Source organism: Vombatus ursinus, unplaced genomic scaffold (assembly GCF_900497805.2).
Source record: "Vombatus ursinus unplaced genomic scaffold, bare-nosed wombat genome assembly UNPS02014786.1, whole genome shotgun sequence".
Taxonomy (NCBI): Eukaryota; Metazoa; Chordata; class Mammalia; order Diprotodontia; family Vombatidae; genus Vombatus; species Vombatus ursinus.
In genome coordinates, this window is record NW_020954564.1 from 38,576,734 (window position 1) to 38,599,312 (window position 22,579).

The 22,579-nt window shown below is 36.2% G+C and overlaps 1 long non-coding RNA gene across 1 annotated transcript in view; it reads right to left on the minus strand.

Annotated features, from left to right (window-relative positions):
- The window catches only part of LOC114047161, a 133,635-nt gene extending 115,255 nt beyond the window's left edge, over positions 1–18,380 (minus strand). Inside the window, exon 1 of the long non-coding RNA XR_003569584.1 lies at positions 18,057–18,380. This is a non-coding gene — a long non-coding RNA (uncharacterized LOC114047161). The remainder of the gene's footprint in view (positions 1–18,056) is intronic.
- Between the last annotated feature and the right edge of the window lie 4,199 nt (positions 18,381–22,579).

Genomic DNA, 22,579 nt, shown 5'->3' on the forward strand with positions numbered 1-22,579 from the left:
AGGTCTTTAGATTTTAAATTTGGGTGTAATTCTACCACATTATTGGTATAAAAATATATCAGTGATAAAAGAGTCAAACTGGATAATATCAGCAGCAAGTAAGAACAGTGAATAATTGCAGACAGTTGAGCTTTAAATGTCCTTCTGCTGCTTCCAATAAAATCATTAGGGCCCAAGAATAAATTGTTATGCATGTATCTAATGGGGTACTAGACCATGAACCCAGTCCCTATGAGTATGCAGCTCAGAGACATATTGATGCAAATTCCCACATGGAACATCCCAGAGCATCTGCTTCTGGAAAAAGTTATAATTGTGTACAATAGAAGTGCCTTGGAGAGATTTGGAGCATACATATATATGGAACTTTTGTTCCTAGAATATACGTTTTCTGATTATATTATATATACATATATATATGCATTTTCTGATTATATTATATATACATATATACATATATACATATATATACATACACACACACACACACACACACACACACACATATATATATATATATACACACACAGAGAACTTAGGCCCTCTCTCTAACCTAGACCAACATGTATCCTAGTGAAAATGGGCTGAGTTCTTTGCTTTCCCATTTGTCCTTTCATTTTTTGTAAAGGTGGTTTATCTGGAGACCCAGCTACCTGAGATCCGGGATTCTAGGAGTGAAGGATCAAATTCATGCATGGTATTTCTGTGGTTCCGAATCTATGACCCAAAGAATAACCTTTAGGATCCAACCCAAGAATAGCTAATATGAAGACCCACTCCACAACTATGTAATATTTATACATGAACTTAGACCAATGCTATGCAGAAATGGTGCTAAATCTGACTCTACTCTTCACAGAGACTAAGGTGTTATAAGACTGTGCCCCTGAAATATTGGGAGGAAGGCAATGATATTCATTCTTATAATTACTCTATTTTCAAAGCAAATATCCTATTGTAAAAGTTAATTGATATTAATTGGTCACATAGAACTGAGATGCTAGTCACTAGTGGTTAACCATAGGGGAAACACACCTATAATGGGGTCTTGACTTGATAACATTAGACACCTCAACCCATTAGGAACACCTCTAGATCCCTGAGCAGGAGATATAGCTAGTCTTGCTCTGGGATGATAAGTCCAGAGGGAAAATTTGCTACATGTGTATATCACAAACACTGATTCAAAATTATGTAATGCTCTATGGTTACAAAGCACTTTTACCTGTTTTATCTCTTGGGAATTGTGTAATACATTTGAACCAATATTATAATCCCTGCTTTAAAGTGGAGGAAAGTGAAGCTCAGAAAAGTAACAAGGCTGTACATCTAGTAAACAGAAAACTCAAATTAGAACCTAGGTTATTTTGTTTTATATTTTTTTTAATTCCACTTCCAAAGTTTATCATGGTATTTTTGATATTTATGTCTTACTTTACATGCCATATCTTAGATCTAGGCTCAGTCAACTACTTCACATTCTGGCAATTGTAATGAAGCCATAACTTCTTCCTGGAAGTATTGAATAATCATTCTTCACAATGGAAGTGTAAGTAACACCTAGATTATGCATTTTCTGATTATTTTTTCCTCCTGAGAACATGTCACGCCTTTAGCCAGTTCTTTCCTTGAGTATGTGGACAGAAAGGGTGAGGTATGCTAGAATAGTTAGAGAACCGGGAAGATGTGTTAATATCTTCTCTTCTCTTCTATTCTATTCAATGGAAAATATCAGAAACAAAAGGAAAAATGATAAAACCTACAACCCCCCTCCATTTGTATTAATTTTTTTAAAATAAAATGTGGGCTTAGGAAGATCTCAGTTCAGAGATCAGCCTGAGGTTCAACTAATGGTAAAATGTGTCTCCATATGCATATAAGTTCCTTAAGGTCCCTCAGCTGCTTGACTGAGCAGCTTTAATATTTAAGGACATTTAAAGTTCATCACCAAGAAAGAGAAAGTGAAAGAAGAGAAACATCAACGTTATTCAAAGCATCTTACTCTTGACTTAGGTATAAACGTGAATGAGCATTAGGGGAGAGAGAGACTATCTAGGTACATACTTGGAAATTGGCTTTGGAACAGAGAAAGCTTCATCAATGGGTATTCAGAGAAGAATTTAAAGGATGTTTATTATACATATGATCATATGCTTAAAATTTGAAAGAGACCTTAGAAATTGAGTTCAATTCTCTCTTTCTTTCTCTTTCTCTCTTTTTTTTTCAGAAGAGGAAGCTGAGATCCAGAGAAGGTCAATGAGTCAATAAGTGTTTCTTACAATGATACTGGACAAGTCACTTAACTTGTTTGTGCCTGGGATTCTTCATTTGAAAAATGGATTTGGTTTAAATGACCTCTAGAGTCCCTTTCATTTATAAATCTATAGTCCTAGTACTCACCTAAGTGTCACACAGCTAATAAGTGTAGACCCAGGATTCAAAACTAGTACTTTTTCAATACATGCCACTGTCTCTCATATTCCAGAAATGTATATACAGCAATAACCACTGAGATGTTTGTTGAAGGTGTGTGGAATAGCAGATGAAGTGCCAATCTTGAGTCCACAAGACCTAGCTAGGTTCAGTCTCATCTCACACATACCTTCTTATCAGGTACTGGGCAAGTTACTCATCTCAGTATCTCATCCTAGGAAAATCTCCTGGATTATAAATTACAGAACCATTACTAATATGCATTTGTAAAGGGGTGTGTTTCATTTTTCTTTTGGTTGGACAACGGGGGTTAAGTCACTTGCCCAGGGTCACACAGCTAGTAAGTGTTATGTGTCTGAGGTTGGATTTGAACTCAGGTCCTCCAGAATCCAGGGCAGGTAGTCTGCCCTGCTGCGCCACCTAGCTGACCCCCTAAAGGGGTGTTTTTCATTGGAAGAAGGCTATATCAATGAATTGACACTTCTAGACAAAATACATATTAAGATTTGCAAAGTTATTTCCTCAGGACAATTTTGTGGGAAGGCAGAGCAAAAACCTGTAGGATACAGGCTGGAACCCAGCTGAACTCTCCTAATTCTCTCCTCCTAACAACTTTATTTTATTTTTAATAATATTTTATTTTCCCCAGTTACATATCAAGAAAAATTTTAGCATTCATTTTTACAAGATTTTGAGTTCCAAATTTTTCTCCTCACCCCCATCCCTCCCCATTTTGAAAATAATAGGCAGTTTGATATAGTTTATATGTGTGCTATCATGTAAAAATATTTCCATATTAGTCACAGTTGTGAAAAAAAGAAACAGATCAAAAGGGAAAAAAAACACAAGAAAGAATAAAGTAAGTGAAAAAAAAACCGTTTCAATCTGCATTCAGAGCCCATCAGTTCTTTATCTGGATATGGGTAGCATTTTCCTTTGTGAGACCTTTGTACTTGTCTTGGATCATTGTGTTGCTGAGAAGGGATGAGTCATTCATAGTTGACCATCACATGATGTTTCTGATACTGTGTACAATGTTTTGCTGATTCTGCTCATTTGACTTTGCATCAATTCATACAAGTCTTTCCAGATTTTTCTGAAATTTACCTATTCATCATTTCTTATTTCACAACAGTATTCCATTACCTTAATATACCACATCTTGTTCAGCCATTCCCCAATTGATGGACGGTCTCTCAATTTCCAAAATTTTGCCACCACAGAAAGGGCTGCTATAAATATTTTTTGCTTATGGAGGTCCTTTTCATTTTTTTATTATCGCTTTGGGATACAAATTTTACAGTGGTATTGCTGGATCAAAGGGTATTCAATTTGGTTGCCCTTTGGGCATAGTTCCAAATTGCTCTCCAGAATGGTTGGATCAGTTCACAACTCCACCAACAATGTGTTAGTGTCCCAATTTTCCCACATCTTCTTCAGCATTTATAATTTTCCTTTTGTGTCATATTAGCCAGTCTGAGAGGTGTGAGATGGTACCTCAGAGTTGTTTTAATTTGCATTTTTCTAATCAATAGTGATTTAGAGCATTTCTTCATATGACTACAGATAGCTTTGTTTTCTTCATCTGAAAATTGCCTCTTCATATATTTTGACCATTTATCAATTGGGGGATGACTTGTATTCTCACAAATTTGAATCAGTTCTCTGTATATTTTAGAAATTAGGTCTTCATCAGAGACACTGGGTGTAAAAATTGTTTCCCAGCTTTTTGCTTTCCTTCTAAGCTTGGTTGCATTGGTTTTGTTGTACAAAAGCTTTTTAATTTAATGTAATCAAAATTATCCATTTTGCATTTTGTAATGCTTTCTATCTTTTGTTTTGTCATAAATTCCTCCCCTCCCCATAGATCTGATGGGTAGACTATTTGTTGCTCTTCTACTTTGCTCATGATATCACCTTTTATATCTAAATCATGCCAATAGTATGTCATATCTAACTTTTCTAATATTCTATTTATCTCATTAGTTTCTTGTTTATCTTTGGTTGGACTGATGAAGTTGTGAGAGGGGGCAGTTGAGTTCTCCCACTAGAATAGTTATTTTTTTTTTCTTTCTATTTCTTCCTATAACTCACTTAACTTCTCCTCTAAGAATTTGGATTATCTATCATTTGGTGCATATAGGTTTAGTATTGATATTGCTTCATTGTCTATGGTAACTTTTATTTTTAAAATTAAATAATTAATTAATTTTTAGTTTTCAACATTCACTTCCACAATATTTTGAGTTCCAAATTTTCTCCCCATCTCTCCCCTCCCCTACCCCAAAATGGCATATATTCAGAATACCCCTTCACTCAATCTGTCCTCCTTTCTATCATACCTCCCCCCCTCTTCTATCCCCTTTCCCTTCTATTTTTCTGTAGGGCAGCATAGATTTCTATACCCCATTGCCTGTACATCCTATTTTCCAGTTGCATTTGGAAACAATTTTTTACATTCATTTTTAAAACTTTGAGTTCCAAATGCTCTCCTTTCCTCCCTCCCCATCCACCCTTATTAAGAAGGCAAGCAATTTGATATAGGTTATACATGGGTGGTCATGCAAAACACTTTCATAATAGTAATGTTATGAAAGACTAACTATATTTCCCTCTATCCTATCCCATCCCCCAATTATTCTGTTCTCTCATTTGACTCTGTCTCTCCTCAAAAGTGTTTGCTTCCTAAGAGTTTTCCTTTGGGGATCTCTTTTAGGAGGTGATTGGTAGATTCTTTCAATTTCTATTTTATCCTCTGGTTCTAGAATATCAGGACAATTTTCCTTGATAATTTCTTGAAAGATGGTGTCGAGGCTCTTTTTTTGATCATGGCTTTCAGATAGTCTAATAATTTTTAAATGACCTCTCCTGGATCTATTTTCCAGGTCAGTTGTTTTTCCAATGAGCTAGTTCACATTGTCTTCCATTTTTTCATTCTTTTGGTTTTGTTTTAAAATGTCTTGATTTCTCATAAAGTCACTAGCTTCCATTTGCTCCATTCTAATTTTTAAGGAAGTATTTTCTTCAGTGAGCTTTTAGACTTCCTTTTCCATTTGGCCAATTCTACTTTTTAACTAGTTTTCTAAGCTATTGACTCTTTTTGTTTTCATAATTCTCTTTCATCATTCTCATTTCTTTTCCCAATTTTTCTTCCAACACACTCATATGACTTTTAAACTCTTTTTTGTGGCCTTCCATGAGGTCTTTCTGGGTTTGAGGTCACTTCCTGTTTTTCTTTGGGATTTTCTTATAGGTATTTTGCCATTGTTGTCCTCTTCTAATTTTGTGTCTTGGTCTTCCCCGTCACCATAATAACTTTCTATTTGACTGATTCTTTTTTGTTGGTTGTTGTTGCTTTTTGCTCATTTTTTGGCCTTTTTCCTTTCTTTTAAATTTGAGCTGTGCACCCAAAATGGAAGAGAAACAGTCTCAGGCTTCTTGTGCCAGTGCCTTCAGGCCCTGACTGTTTACCTGGTGTTGCACTTATGTTGCCCTGAGGCCCTGAGATGACCCTTGAGTCTGGTGCAGTGTTGAGGAGGTGGAATAGGGGGTGTTTGGTGCTGCTAGAGATTGCAGTTATCTGGCAGTTCACCTGGTGCTGAGCTGGGGTCCTGGTGGTGGTATCTGGCATGTGCTGAGGCCCAGTGGTGTATTTCTGCATTTCCCTGGGGCTACACTGAAACACATTGGCATCTGATCATTGAAGGATGTTTGTTTGCTCTGGGCTGTGCTGAAGCACATGGAGGTCTGGACAGTAAAGTGTCTTTTTGCCCTGGGCTGTGCTAAAGAATGTGGAGGTCTGTCCTACTTTTTTGTCATGCTAGATTATCATGAAAATACTTTAAAATAACACCTCAAATCTAATTTTGGAGCAGCCAAGCCAAGAAAAAAAATCAAAAGGAGACATTTTCACAGCCTAAGACAATTTAGCTCCACAGAAGAAGTCTGTGACACATGGGTGGGCACAGGACTGTAGCAGTGCAGGAACACCAGCAGTGGGACTTGGAGGCAGCCACAGCAGCAGCAGAAGCTTTGCGAGATCTCAGCCCAGAGATAGTAAGGGGGTCAAACAACTAGTCAGAGATTACAGGGTACTCTTGATGACACTCGGTGCACTTGGTGCTGATTGGCAACTGTGTTGTTCATATACATTCTAAGTCACAGTTCTTGGATGGACAGGAAAGTGTTTCATCCCAAGGGAGCAGGGGCTCTGGCCACAGCTTCATGGAAAAGAGGAACAATAGCACTTGTGTCTGCTAGGGAGCAGAAATCCTTCCTGGGTAAGGACCAGAGCGCACACCAGGAGAGCAGTTATTATGCCTTTCCCAGGATCACAACACCTTAGAAGTATTCATAATTTGCAGACCACCAGAAATAGCGCTGAAGACAGCAGTACAAAAGGGCCTGAAGCTTAGTTTAATGCTTCCCTACCCCCAGGTGAGGAGAACCTACTTTAACATGAAGTTCAAAGGGAAGAAATAAGCTGGGAAAATGAGCAAACAGCCAAAAAGGACTTGACCTTAAAAAGAGACTGTGGTAGAAGAGAAGAACAAGAGATAAACTTAGAAGACAGCAAGGTGAAAACATCTACAAAGCCTAATATACATATATATACACACATACACATAAACATATATATGTGTATCTGTATATATGTATATGTATATATGCATATATGTGTATATGTATATATGCATATATGTGTATATGTATATGTATATGTATATGTATATGTATATGTATATGTATATGTATATGTATATGTATGAGTTAGACCCAAGGCCAACAAGAATTCCTGGAAAAGTTAAAGGAAGACATAAATGTGATAGATGAAAAAGTAGGGAAAAAAATGAGTGATACCAGAAAATTATGAAAAGCCTGGTAAAAGGTTAAAAAAATCAGAAGGAAATGTCACCTTAAAAACAGAATCAGCCTAGTGGTAAAAGAGTCACACAAATTAAATGAAGAAAAGAACATCTTTAAAAGCAGAATTAGCCAAATTTAAAAATAGTTACAAAAGCTCATTGAAGAAAATAATTCCTTAAAATTTAAAATTGGGCAGGTGAAAACTAATGACTCCATGAGACATCAAGAAACAATAAGAATAAAAAAAATAGAAGGAAATGTGAAATATCTCTTTGGAAAAACAATTGAACTGAAAAATAGATGAAAGAGAATTTGAGAATTATTGGACTTCCTAAAAGCCATAATAAAAAATAACATAGACATCGTATTTCAAGAAATTATAAAGGTAAACTTCCCCAGTGTCTTAGATCCAGAGGATAAAATAGAAATGAAAAGAATTCATTAATCACCTCCTGAAAGAGATCCCAAAGTGAAAACTCCCGGAAATATTATAGCCCAATTCCAGAGCCCCCAGGTCAAGGAGATAATAATGTAGTCAGAAAGAAAGAAATAAAATACTGTAGAGCCACAACTAAGATCACACAAGATTTAATAGTTTCCAAGTTAAAGCAGTGGAGGGCTTGGGATATGATATTCTAGAGGGCAAAGGAGCTAGAATTACAACCAAAAATCACCTACCCAACAAAACAGTGTAGTTCTTCAGAGGAGAAAACAGATATTCAATGAAATAGAGGACTTTCAAGCATTCCTGATGAAAAGACCAGAGGAGATCCTGAAACCCAGGTGGTGGAGCAGGCAAACATGAACACCTGGACCTCTGAGTGAGGTCCCTCAGTGAGGGTGGAGGAACCGGTGGAAACCAGCTCAGAAAACCACCAGGTGCCTCGGCATTCTACAGCAAACAAGTCTTTCTGTGCCTCAACAGAAATAAGGGAGGCAGCACTGCAAGGGGCCCCAGGCAAATAAACACCTGGCAGCACTCATCTAAAAGAAGCTAAACAAAGCTGAAGGAAAGGAAAAGCAGGCAACCTAGATTTACCTGAAAGTCCCAGCCTTGCTGATTGCAGCCCAATACCAGATAAGCTGCTGGAACCCTACAGCCTCCAACTGCCAACATAAGAGGCCCCAGCTCCCAAAGCCAGTGACTAAGACCTAGGCTCCCAACACAAGAAGCTTGGGTCAGTGCCCTCTCCTCCCCAGCAGGAGAGCTTAATCTTTGTAAAGACCAGGGAATAAAGAAACACCATGAGTAAAAAGAAATGAATGATAGATTCTTATTATGAGAAGAGTGAAGATCAAGACAGACATTCTGAAGAGAACAACACTGTCATCAAACCCACATCTGCAACATCAAAAGGGAATATGAACTGGTCTGAAGCCCAAAAAGCCTTCTTACAAGAACTCAAGAAGGATTTTAAAAGTCAAATGAGAGAGGTAGAGGAGTCCTTTAAAAGTTCAATTGGCCAATTGGAAAAAAGGTACACTGAAGAAAACAAGTGCCTAAAACACACAATTGGCCAATTGGAAAAAAAGTACAATGAAGAAAATAAATCACTTAAAAATACAATTGACCAATTGGAAAAGAAAGTACAAAATCTAACAGAAAAAAGACAATATGTTAAAAATTAGAATTGAACAAATGGAAACTAATGACTCTATGAGAGAGCAAGAATCAGTCAAACAGAAACAAAAAAATGAAAAAATAGATGAAAACATAAAATACCTCATGGGTAAAACAGCTGATCGGGAAAATCAATCCAGGAGAGACAATTTAAAAATTATAGGCCTACCTGAAAGTCATGATGAAAAAAAAAGAGCTTGGACAATATCCTTCAGGAAATCATAAAGGAAAACTGCCCTGAAGTCCTGGAACCTGAAGGTAAAATAACTATCGAAAGAATCTATCACTCCCCACCTGAAAGAGATGCCAAATTGAAAACGCCAAGGAATATAATAGCTAAATTCCAAAATTACCAAATTAAAGAGAAATTACCACAAGCAGCCAGAAAGAAACAATTTAAATATCATGGAACCAGTCAGGATTACACAGGACCTTGCAGCCTCCACATTAAAAGACCATAGGGCATGGAAAATGATATTCCATAAGGCAAAGGAGCTTGGAATGCAGCCAAGGATTAACTACCCCATGAAAATGAGCATGATTTTTCAGGGAAGGAGATGGATATTCAACGAAATAGGGGACTTCCAAACTTTCCTGATAAAAAGACCAGAGTTCAACAAAAAATTTGATCTTCAAGTACAAGATTCAAGAGAGACAAAAAAAGGTAAATCAGACAGAAAGATACATTATGTTGTTAATAAGGGAAAATTGTTTACATCCCTACAAGGGAAGATGACACTTGCAACTCTTGAGAACTGTATTGTTATTACACCATGTTAAAGGAGTATACATAAAGTGGGTGGATATAAGTTGACTTTGATATAATGATAAAAAAAATTAATCAAATGGGTTAAATGGATCCAAGTAAGTGAATTAATCTGAGCTAAGAAAATGTACTGAGAAAGGAGGAGGCAGACAAGGGTAAATTACATTACAAGAAAGGACACAAAAACGTATTAGAGCAGAGGTAAAGAAGGGAGGGGAATGAGTATTGTTTGAACCTTACTCTCATCAGATTTGGAATAATATAATCAGTTAGGTATAGAAATCTAACTTGCCCTATAGGCAGTAGGAGGGAAAAGGGGAAAGAAAAGGGAAGGGGGATAGAAGGGAGGGAAGAAGCAGTAAGGGTAAAGGGGAAGAAAAGGGAAAGGGATAATAGAAGGGAGGTGGGACCTAAGGAGGCGCTGGTCAAAAACAAAACACTAGTGACGGGAGGAAAGGAGAAAGGAGAAAGAAAAGCATAAACGGGAGGGGGGAGGATGAAGAAAAAGACACAGATCATAATCATAACTATAAATGTGAATGGGATGAACTCTCCCATAAAACAGAAGCGTATAGCAGATTGGATTAAAAACCATAATCCTACAATATATTGTTTACAGGAAACACATTTAAAAAAGAGTGACACACAGGGTAAAGGCAAAAGGCTGGAACAAAATATACTTTCTTCAGCTGAAGTAAAAAAAGCGGGGATAGCAATCCTGATCTCAGACAAAGCAAAAGAAAAATAGATTTTATCAAAAGAGATAAGGAAGGAAACTACATCCTGCTAAAAGGCACCATAGACAATGAAGTAATATCATTATTAAACATATATGCACCAAATGGTATAGCATCCAGATTCTTAGAGGAAAAGTTCAGGAAGTTACAGGAAGAAATAGACAGCAAAACTATACTAGTGGGGGACCTCAACCTCCCCCTCTCTGAACTCGATAAATCTAACCACAAAATAAACAAGAAAGAAGTTAAGGAGGCGAATAGAACATTAGAAAAGTTAGGTATGATAGACCTCTGGAGAAAACTGAATGGGAATAGAAAGGAATATACATTTTTATCGGCAGTACATGGCACATACACAAAAATTGACCATGTACTAGGTCATAAAAACCTCACAATCCAATGCAGAAAGGCAGAAATATTAAATGCATCCTTTTCAGATCATAATGCAATAAAATTTATATGTAATAAAGGGCCATGGAAAGATAGACTAAAAAATCATTGGAAACTAAATAATCTAATCCTAAAAAATGATTGGGTCAAACAAATTATAGGAACAATCAATAATTTCATTCAAGAGAATGACAATAAAGAGACAACATACCAAAACTTATGGGATGCAACAAAAGCAGTTCTTACTGGAAGTTTTACATCTCTAAATGCTTACATAAATGAAATAGAAAAAGAGGAGATCAATGAATTGGGCATACAACTAAAAAAGCTAGAAAAAGAATGAATTAAAAATCCTCAATTAAACACCAAATTAGAAATATTGAAAACCAAAGGAAAAATTAATAAAATTGAAATTAAGAAAACTATTGAACTAATAAATAAACCTAAGAGCTGGTTTTATGAAAAAAAAACAATAAAATAGATAAACATTTGGTTAATCTCATTTAAAAAAGAAAGAAGAAAACCAAATTACTAGTATCAAGAATGAAAAGGGTGAAACTACCACCAAGGAAGAGAAAATTAAAACAACAATTAGGAATTATTTTGCCCAGCTATATGCCAACAAATTTGACAATCTTAGTGAAATGGATGTATATTTATAAAAATATAAATTGTCTAGATTAAGAGAAGAGGAAGTAAAATACTTAAATAACCCCATCTCAGAAAAAGAAGTTAAATAAGTCATTGATGAACTCCCTAGGAAAAAATCTCCAGGGCCAGATGGATTTACGTGTGAATTCTACCAAACATTTCAAGAACAATTAATTCCAATACTATGTAAACTATTTGGTAAAATAGGTAAAGAAGGAATCTTACCAAATTCTTTTTATGATACAAATATGGTGCTGATACCTAAACCAGGAAGAGTCAAAACAGAGAAAGAAAATTATAGATCAATTTCTCTAATGAATATAGATGCAAAAATTTTAAACAAAATATTAGCAAATAGATTACAGCTACTTATCACAAGAAAATACACTATGACCAGGTAGGATTTATGCCAGGAATGCAGGGCTGGTTCAATATTAGGAAAACTATCAGCATAATTGATCATATCAACACCAAAACTAACAGAAATCACATGATCATCTCAATAGATGCAGAAAAAGCTTTTGACAAAATACAACACCCATTCCTATTAAAAACACTTGAGAGTGTAGATATCAATGGAGTCTTCCTTAAAATAATAAATAGCATCTATCTAAAACCTTCAGCAAGCATGATACGTAATGGGGACAAGCTAGAAGCATTTCCAATAAAATCAGGGGTGAAACAAGGATGTCCATTATCACCACTGTTATTCAACATCGTTCTGGAAACGTTAGCTTTAGCAATAAGAGAAGAAAAAGACATTGAAGGCATTAGAATAAGCTAAGAAGAAACAAAGCTATCACTCTTTGCAGATGAAATGATGTTATATTTAGAGAATCCCAGAGAATCAAGTAAAAAACTACTTGAAATAATAAACATCTTCAGCAAAGTTGCAGGCTATAAAATAAACCCACAGAAATCATTGGCATTTCTATATATTATCAAGAAAGTCCAACAGCAAGAGATAGAAAGAGAAATTCTATTTAAGCTTACTGTAGATATTATAAAATATTTAGGAGTCTACCTCCCAAAACAAACCCAGGAACTCTATGAACACAATCACAAAACACTTTTCATGCAAATAAAATCAGATCTAAATAATTGGAAAAACATCAGTTGCTCATGGGTAGACCGAGCTAATATAATAAAAATGACAATTCTACCTAAGCTAATTTACTTATTCAGTGCCATATCAATCAAATTACCAAAAATTATTTTATAGAGTTAGAAAAAATAATAACAAGATTCATTTGGAAGAACAAAAGGTCCAGAATTTCAAGGGAACTAATGAAAAGAAATTCAGGGGAAGGTGACCTAGCCATTCCGGATCTTAAATTGTATTATAAAGCAGCAATCATCAAAACTCCTTGGTACTGGCTAAGAAATAGAGTGGGAGATCAGTGGAATAGCTTAAATATACAAGATACAGTAGTTAATGACTATAATAATCTATTATTTGATAAACCCAAAGACCCCAACTTCTGAGATAAGAACCCACTCTTTGAAAAAAAAAACTGCTGGGAAAACTGAAAAAGAGTATGGCAGAAACTAGGCATCGATCAAAATCTCACACCGTTTACCAAAATAGACTCAACATGGGTTCGTGATTTAGATATAAAGGCTGATACTATAAGCAAACTGGGAGAGTAAGAAATAGTTTACGTATCAGATCTCTGGAGAACTTAAGAATTCATGACCAAACAGGAGATAGAGAACATTACGAGAAGTAAAATGGATAACTTTGATTACATTAAATTGAAAAGTTTTTGCACAACCAAAGCCAATGCAACTAAGATTAGAAGGACAGTAGAAAATTGGGAAAGAATTTTTACAACCAGTGTCTCTGATAAAGGCCTCATTTCTAAAATATAGAGAGAATTAATTCAAATTTATAAGAATACAAGTCATTCCCCAATTGATAACCCTTCTGAGTAATGCAAGGATCTAAGACCTTATGGTCTTAGGCCTCCAAAGGCCTCATGATGGAAAATGTTGTTCACATTCAAAGAGGGAATTATGGAGTTTGAATGCAGATCGAAGCATACTATTTGCTATTTTTTTCTTTTCTGTTGAGTTCTGTTTCCTCTTTCTGGTGGTTCCTCCTATTGGTTCTAATTCTTATAACATCACTAATGTGAAAATATGTTTAATAGGAATGCATATGTATAGTCTATATCAGATTGTGTGCCATGTCTTGGGGAGGGTAGTGGGGAGGAAGGGGCAGAAAAATTTCAAACTCAAAAGCATGTGGAAGTGATTGTTGATAAATCGAAATAAATTAATAAAAAATAAAATAAAAAAAGAGAACCACCCTGTGAGATACTCCAGTGACACAAATAGAGAAATATGTTCCCAAAAGTTAAATGTTTAGCTCACCAAGTAAGTGCCTGAGATTGATCTGAACAGAGTTCTCTTGATGACAGGTCCAGAACCTCAATGGCTTGACAACAATGTTATTTCTTTTTGCTCCCATTCACCCTCCCACCTCATTCTGGTGGAGGCAGGTGGAGGGATTTGAAAACATTTAGTCTCTCTCCTTGGTTTTACATCATTCCTGCTTACAGAGTTTGACTTGATACCTGGGCGTCTGGGACACAAGGTTTTTTTTTTTTTTTTTAAATTTCCACAGTTGTTTTGGGTTACTGCCAAGGGAGTTGGAATATATCTTGACAACACCCACAGTCCTCTCTCCCTCAGTTTGCTCACGGCTCACTCATTTTTCATGACATACCACAGAGATTTTTTGAGTCAAATATATACATTGGATAGTCACTGGTTTGTGTTTTATATGTCTTCTATTCTTCAACCTGGAGTTTTAAGACTCAAAAGACTAAAAACACATGCATATATGTCCATAGAGACATACAGAGGAAGCCCTTTGGCTCAATAACTTGCTTCAATTTGAGAAACATTTCCAAATTCTTATCAAATCCCTTAATATATACATAGCCATGTCTCCCTACCTAGGCCAAGCCCTTAGCTGTGGTATTCACCACTGGTCTCTGCATTTACTTCCATCTCACATTAATTGCCTACCAAATGAATATTGAACTGAAATGGGTGGGGGAATCAAATGAAAGTGGAGCTATTCAGAATTGTGGAGGTTGGAGAAAATTTAGGTTCCATTTGATTAGGGAAGATATCTACTTCTCTGGAATATATCTCCCCCAAACAATTTGGGGGTATTTATCATTCTACAGTCTACCTGGAGAAGTAGGGGTGGGGAATTGGGGGTGGGTACTTTCCTTCTACATGATCGATATCACAAAGCTTTACTCCACTGATTGGTAACTTACTTATGACTAGTGAATAAGAGAATCAGGCCCCGGAGACTTTGATTTATATTTCTCTACTAAACTCATTGTGATATTTTACTTTATAGCTATCACTGCTTGTGCTTTATCTATAAATTAGATTTCATGAACTTAGGTTCATGAGGGTAGGAAGATCATATCTTATCTAAACCTTATATCTCCAGTATGTTTGCGTGTAATAGGAACTGAATAGATCATTATTTTTTCTGTCTCTATGTCTCTCTCTGTTTCTGTCTTTCTGTCTCTGTTGCTCTGTCTTTCTTTTTCTCTCTGTGTGCCTCTCCATCTGTGTTTTTTTCTCTCCTCTTTGTCTCTGTCTGTGTATCTCTCTGCTCTCTGTCTCTCTCTGTTTTCTCTGTCTCTGTGTCTCTGTGTCTCTCTCTCTCCTCTGAGACTACTGGGAACTCCTAATTCATCTCTATCTTCACAGGTTTCTCAATAAGTAGGCATCCTGTAAAGGAATGACTGATCCTTTTAACATAGATAAGATTCCCCCAAAGTCTTAGTGCAGTTTTAAACTTTAAAGTCAATTTAAAATTGAACTAATACTGATCCAACTAATCCAAGTTGCACATACCTAATCACACATGTATATATGGAGAAGTTTGGGCATGAGGCATAAACATCTCCCCAAACTTTGTTAGCTTCCACAGCTTTTTTAATCATTTTCCTCTCTTTTATATTCTATGTGTAGCAGAGAAAAAAAAATCAGTTTCAAGGATTATCATATTCTTGGTCTCTTATTTCCCTGATGTTGTTTTAGCACTTTACCCTGGTTTTTGGAAACTCCTTCTCATGGTACCACCTAAAGAGGTAACTGAAAGCCTTGGGAAAGGCTTTTTTTCATTTTGATAATTTATTTTTCCTATATTCTAAGCATTAACTACTGAAAATAAAAATAGAAAATATTTGAGTTATGAACAAGTGCACTATACAGCAAGACAAGTAGGTAAGGCAGTGTTGATTCATCCTTGAATTTGGGAAAAGGATAAGAAAAAATGAAATACTTATTAAAAGGACAAGAGTTTGTAATTATATTTCATAATGATTACATATTATATATATTAAAGGAGGAAAATCATAATGGAAGCAAAGTTTCCCCAAATTCCCAGAATCTCAGAAGTGACAAAGAAAAGATTAACAGAGTATGAGTAATTACTTCAGTCTCTCTCTTTTTCCTAATTAGAAGAATTTAAAGAGGATTTAAAAAGTTAGAGATTTGGGGAAAGATGATATCACCCTTGAACTTATACCTCATTAATGGTGATATCTTGTATGGGAAATTCCATTCGTGTTCAATTCTAGTCCACATATACAGACACAAAAGGATAAGGATTAGACTGGAAAGAAAATGAACAAATAAATAAATAAATAACCAGTTCATGATTAAGGTTCTCCTTATCTTCTGTGAAAAATGATAATTGGTTAATTTAGATGAGACCATATGATTTCACTCATCCAGAATGGTCATGGAGTATGGTATTAAGATTCATCTATTTGTTCATTAATTCAATGTATATTTATAGAATGTCTAAATGTTTTAATCACTGAACTAGGGTATAGGTAATTTTAAAATATTCTTGTTTGAGTAGATGACAGCTTTTCAAAGGATTACATTTCTTTAAAAAAAAAACATCATTTAACTCCAAAACTATCCTGAACATGCTTTATTTTTGTTTTGGAATTGAGGGTCTTGCATTTCCTGGGAACTATTATTATCAATAGAAAACTTCATAATATAAGGATACCAAAGAAGTTAGGAATTAGTACATCTAACTTCTTAGAGTTGGAACCTTAAAAGTCTTTCTAACCAAACCCTTTCATTCTATAACCAAAGAAAGTGATGCCTAGAGATGAAAATGATTTGCCCAAGATCGTTTAGCAAATTTGTGGTCTAGCTGGGACTAGAATTCATATATTCTGAAGAGTAGGCCACTGGTCTTACCAATGACAACACGCTGCATTTCCAGCATAAATTGGGAGGGAAAGGTTCCTATCTGAATCCCTTACTCTCTCGTTGTGTAATACAGGAAGTCCCAAGCAGATTCTGTTAATTCCCTGGCAAAGTAGCTCATTCTGAAGAATCACAGTTAAATAGAATTGAGTAATATAGTGCTATTTAATGCCTTGTAGTTCTTCTATGGCCAGGTTGTACAGCGCTGTGCCCCTAGACTATCCCTTTAGCAGAAAGTAGAAGCCTTTATTTCATGTGTACATATCTCAATAAACCTATCAGAGAAGGTAGATCAGAAAATGACTCATGTCTCAGCTTCTTATAGAACATTGTTCATTGTTCCAGCAGTCTCACTCAGCAATAAGTTTGTCAGGGGACAAACACATTAGATAAATGCTCCCCGTCTTTCCAGACCAGCATCTCTATTGAAAAACGTTATTAGGGCAGTCATTGGGCTAAATGAAAATTATTCCAAATGGGATCAAACGTATATGGGCACTCTCCCAACAATTTCATGGGAAATTGCTTCCAAAATTACACCCCTATAAAGAAGTACCTATTAATAACACTCCATAGGGCCACATAAATTCCTTAAGAACCATTGCTTGGTGCAATTAGGTATATACAACATCTCTGCATTACCAAGAAGTGGACTTGGTGGTGATAATACAGTGGTATGTTTGAACAGCTACCTTGAGATCAGCAAAGCTGCATTGTATATACTGTCATGATGAAAGGTGATTTATTTCTCTCCAAAGGGGATCTGATTAAAGTCTGTAAAATCAGGAAAATGAGTGGAGTGAGTACATTCAAGTTCACCAAATAAGAGAACCCTGAATCTAGATTGTTCCCTTGAAGATGGAAGAAGGCAGTCTTAGGGAGGAGATATAGATGATAATAAATCAGAGAAATCAACCAACCTGAATCCAAAAGAGAATCCAAATGTGGTTGGGAATAGAATCAATTATGGGTCTATTTTAACTAATCAATCACCAAACATTCATTAAGCTTTTACTGTGTGCTAGGTTCTATGCTAAGCATTGTGGATACAAATAAATATCCAAAATAATCCCTACCATCAAGGAGTTTACATTTTATTTCAGTCATAGAACCATCAAACTTTGCTTTTTAATAGATGAGATCTTAGAATGTTAGAACATAGAACGTAAAATGGTTCTACAGGAAGGGGGGTGCTTTAGAACATAGATAATAGAATTTAGAGTGCTAGAACTAGAAAGGAACAGCTGCTAGAATGATAGGGTAGGAAGGTACTCTAAATTTCAAAGGTGAAAGAGGCCTCTGAACATAGAATGTTATTTCTTACCTTATCACTTCGAATATGAGAAAAAGTAGAGGAAGTGACTTTTCCAAGGTCATGTAGATAGTTAGTCTCCTTGATCTCTCCTCTTGATCATGACATGGCTTTTTCAAGTAAAAAATCCCAGATCTTAAGGTATCATTAGTAACAAATTTAAGGAAATTTCAGAGGAAAAATGTCTTGTATCTTTCTGCCTCATTGACTCTCTATCTCATTTCAAATCTCATCTGAAAACATCTTTTCTCTCCTGACCGAGCCTGCTAATTGCCCTCTCCCACAGCTATTATTTAACTGGAATATATGTAATCTTTTTAAACGAGGACATTTAACTCAATAGGATGGTTAGTCTCTTAAAAAAAAAAAAAACAGAAAACAGTATTAGGTTAAACTTCAATTTAAGCTAAAAATCAGACTACTTGGATTCCTAAAGGGACAGAAGTCTTTGGAAAGTCCCAAAAGCCTTGTCTGATTTGAGAGGAACGTGGATCATCTAAAAGATGAAGCCAGTGAAATTTGTCTTTAGTATCCTCCCATCTGCCCAATAAATGTCCCAACCCACTTTCCTTTACTTACCAATGCCTCACTCATGTTCTGATCCTGTGTTCCATTCTTATGCAATATCCCCTTCCTCCACAAGTGCTGAGGACCTCAGAAGACAAATATTTTTAATGATAGCTAAACATCTTGAGATTTATTATTTTGGCTTATTGGCTTATCCTCCTACAAGGTCTTATCCTCAGCTGGCTCTTGTCTAATTATAGATTCTTTCACATGGACCCTGAAGATTCCTTTCCTTTCATAAACCTGCCCTCCCCCACCTCCATCTTCCAGGCAGTCAATAAATGTAGACTCTAATTTCAAATTTTCCACTAGTGAGCTCTGAGTCCTCTACTATACTACAAATCCTCTTTATTCTGAAAGTTGACTCTATTTCTGGATTTCTCACAATGGGAGTTCTCTTGCCTTGCAAGCCTCTTCCTCTGATGGTCCAACTCCTCCAAGAACTTCCATTTTAAGGAGAAAGCCCAGCCCTGCCTTCTCTTCAATCCTCCCTAGGCTATATTCTTGGCTATCTGTACTTTTTCTTTCATGTCCCCATTTGGGTACCCCCCCTCTTCATTTGGGTTTGAAAAGCCCTCATTGATCATATTATAAATCAAGGAATTCAAACTTAATAGGTGGGTTGTTTTACTGGTGAAGTAGTTTGGTACAAAGGAAGGCTTTTTTTCCCCAAAAAAAGACCTGGGTTTGAATCCCAGCACTACCAAGGACCATCTGCATGACTTTGGACAAGTCACTTTGTGCCCCTAGGTCATAGTTTCTTCATCTTTAAAAAGAATGGGTTGGATTAGCTAACCTCTAAGTTTCCTTCCAATATCAAATACCACAGCCTCTTACATTTTACCTAATGACGTTAGATTATGAAGCACTATTTCATTAGCATTTAGCTTAAAAATCATTAAGTCCAGGTCCCACATTTTGTAGATGAGAAACTGAGACTGAGAGAGGTTAAATAACTTGTCCAAGGTCATGTAGGTAATAAATCACAGAGTCAATATTTGAAATCAGGTTCTTGAACTTCAAATCCAATGCTTTTTCCACCATACTTTCTTTTCCCTATGTCCTTATTTTTAAAATGAGGACATGGAAGCTCAGCAATTTGAAATACCTTGCCAAAGGTCATATAGATAATAAGTAACAAAGCTGGGATTCAAAGCCATTTGGTCCAGCTCCAAAGTCAAAGTTTTTTCTACTATGCAAAGTTTCTTTTTATTTTTTATTTTGGAAACTAGATCTCCCCATCTCACACAAGCGGGAAGTGTGGTGGTTAGCCATGGCCAAATCTCACTATTGATCACAGGAACTTAGAACTAATTTGTTTCTTGGTTCATCCATACTTCAGCAGCCTGGTGGTTGCCTGGACTCCCAGGGGCTCACCATATTGGTGTGAGAGTTGGTGCAGACACCCAAATGATCTGAGCTACCACAACTCAGCAGTCCTGAGCTTGAACTATCCACCAACCTCAGCCACCTGGGTAGCAGGGATCACAGGTATGCGCTATCACAAATAGAAAGATTTTCTTTCAATCAAAGACCTTAAATTTTCTAAGCCTCAGCTTCTTCCCCTATAAAATGAGACTAATCATACTTTTATTATCTGCTTCATAGGGCAGATGTGAAGAAAATATTCTGTAAACCACAAAACTCTATGGAAATCTGAACTATCATTAGTGTACACCAAATTGAAGCATTTGGACTTGAACTTAAGGGAAAAAAAAAGTTTAGTCAAAGAAATTGTTTAGCTCTGGGTAGTCAAAACAAACTGTGGACTGAATTTTCCATTTTTCATCCAGGTGTTTCTGCTTCATGTAGGCATAGTCTGTATTCCATGTCAGGGTTAAGTTCACTGAGGCTTAATTGGAAAGTGCACAAGCTTGTACAGAAAATACCCCTGGGAGGGGCTGACCCAAAGACCTTTTGTTATCTGCTTGCAGACACAGCTGGGAAAAGCTAAAAAATATTTTTAAAAATACAGTTTTTTTTTTTCTGGGCACTGTTCCTTCTGTTCCTTCTGAATATATTTGGCATCTGTTCAGCAAGAAGAAAAAAAAAGTCAGCTTATTCTAGGTTGGTCAAGAGTAAAGGTAGTTTGGGAGGAAGTGAATCAATGTGTAGTCTGTCTTACTCTCATCTCTGGGGAAATATTGCAGAGTTGGAGAAGATACAGGTAATGGCATCTATACGTCTCTTGTGGTTGGAGGGTCTGCTGTATGAGAAGAGGTTAAAAAAGAACATGGAATTAAGATCTGGAAGTTACCATAGAGATCATCTAGTCCAATAACATAATATAAAAGATGAGGAAAGTGCAATTCAGAGAGACGAACTGATTTAAACAAGGTCCTACATTTAACTATGGGGGGCCACTTGGTGTAGTAGATAGATCACTAAAATTGTAGTCAGCAACACTTGAGTTCAAACCCTACTATAAACATTAAGTAACTGTATAATTCTGGGGAAAATCACTTAGGTTCTTTAAGCCTCAGTTTCTTTATTCATGAAATAAGAACAGCAACAGCACTTGTCTCACAGGATGAAATGAAATTCTGTGGGATCATAGATTTAGAACTGGAGGGGGTTTTAAAGGCCATTAAGTCCAACTTCCCTATTTTACAGATGAGAAAGGTGAGGCAAAAAGTCAAATAGCTTGTCCAGGGATCACAGAGGTAGTAAGTTTATGAGGTAGGATTTTTAACTCAAGTCTTCCTGCACCATCCAGCATTTTCTCTATATAACACTTTGCAAACTTTGAAATACTATTTGAGTAAATGTTCATTGTCATGAATGAAAGAGGTAGGATTAGAAGCTAGATCTCTTGTCTTCTAACCATGGGATTTTTTCATTATACTTCAATGTACTTACTTCCTGGTAGGGTTCTGTATTAGAGTTAAGGAGGGATGAGACATAATCAATAACTCACTTTGGTGCCACCACAGCCATAGCAAAAACATTTATTGAACACCGACCACCTGCAAGGTCCTGTGGGAGATGCTAGTGGAGCTACATCTACAAAGCATACTCGGATGTACATTCACTGGCCCAAAAGGGAATACATGTATCAAACAAATGCACGTGGAAGGGAGAATTAAGTACATGTCAAGTGAATGGTCTATACCATAGTTTCAGAGGAAGCAGGGATAATTTTAGTCTGGGTTGACCAAGAAAGTATCCTGGAAAAGGCGAAATCTGAGCTAGATGTTAAGAAATATTATCTCAAAACCTCATAGTAATATATGCTATGAATGACTATAGGTGGATCTGTGTAAAAGAAAACAATGATTCCCGCAGCTCTGACAGAACTGCCCATGCAGTAGCTGCTGTCTTCTATAGATGGCAGCTCTAATGTCAGAGATCTCCAAGCTGGGAGTAAGAAAAAAGTCAATTAATCACAACGTGTAGGGATATCAGCTTCCCAATGGTTGGAGCATATTAAAGAATGGAGCTTAAATACTATCTCCTGCTTGGGAAATTAACCTGTGGCTATTAAGTGTTTGTGGAAACTTTCAGGAAGAGTACCGCTTTCCCGGGACCAGCAAATTGAATTGCATTTAACTTAATTGTTAATGATATGGCATATTAATTGTGAAGTGTTGATTCTTTCCCTTCAGCTGTTGCCACTTGCTTTTATTGGCAGTGGTGGGGGAGGGATGGGATGAAGAGGTGTTTTGTATTGTGAGTACAAGTTATATGTATAATCAGTGAAGGGCAACAACCAAATCACAGGCTGGAAGCAACAACTGCATCCTTAAGGGATATAGTCCTCATTATGGAAAATGTCAATCAAAGGCAGAACCATCAACAGATAACTCAGGAATGGAGGTGAGAAAGCAACTGTCCAGTCGTAGCAAAGGCATTCCAAATAAAACATATAGTTGGGATGAAATCAATTCATGATTAAAATCTATATCTATTTATCTACATCAGTATCTATCTATCTATCTATCTATCTATCTATCTATCTATCTATCTAT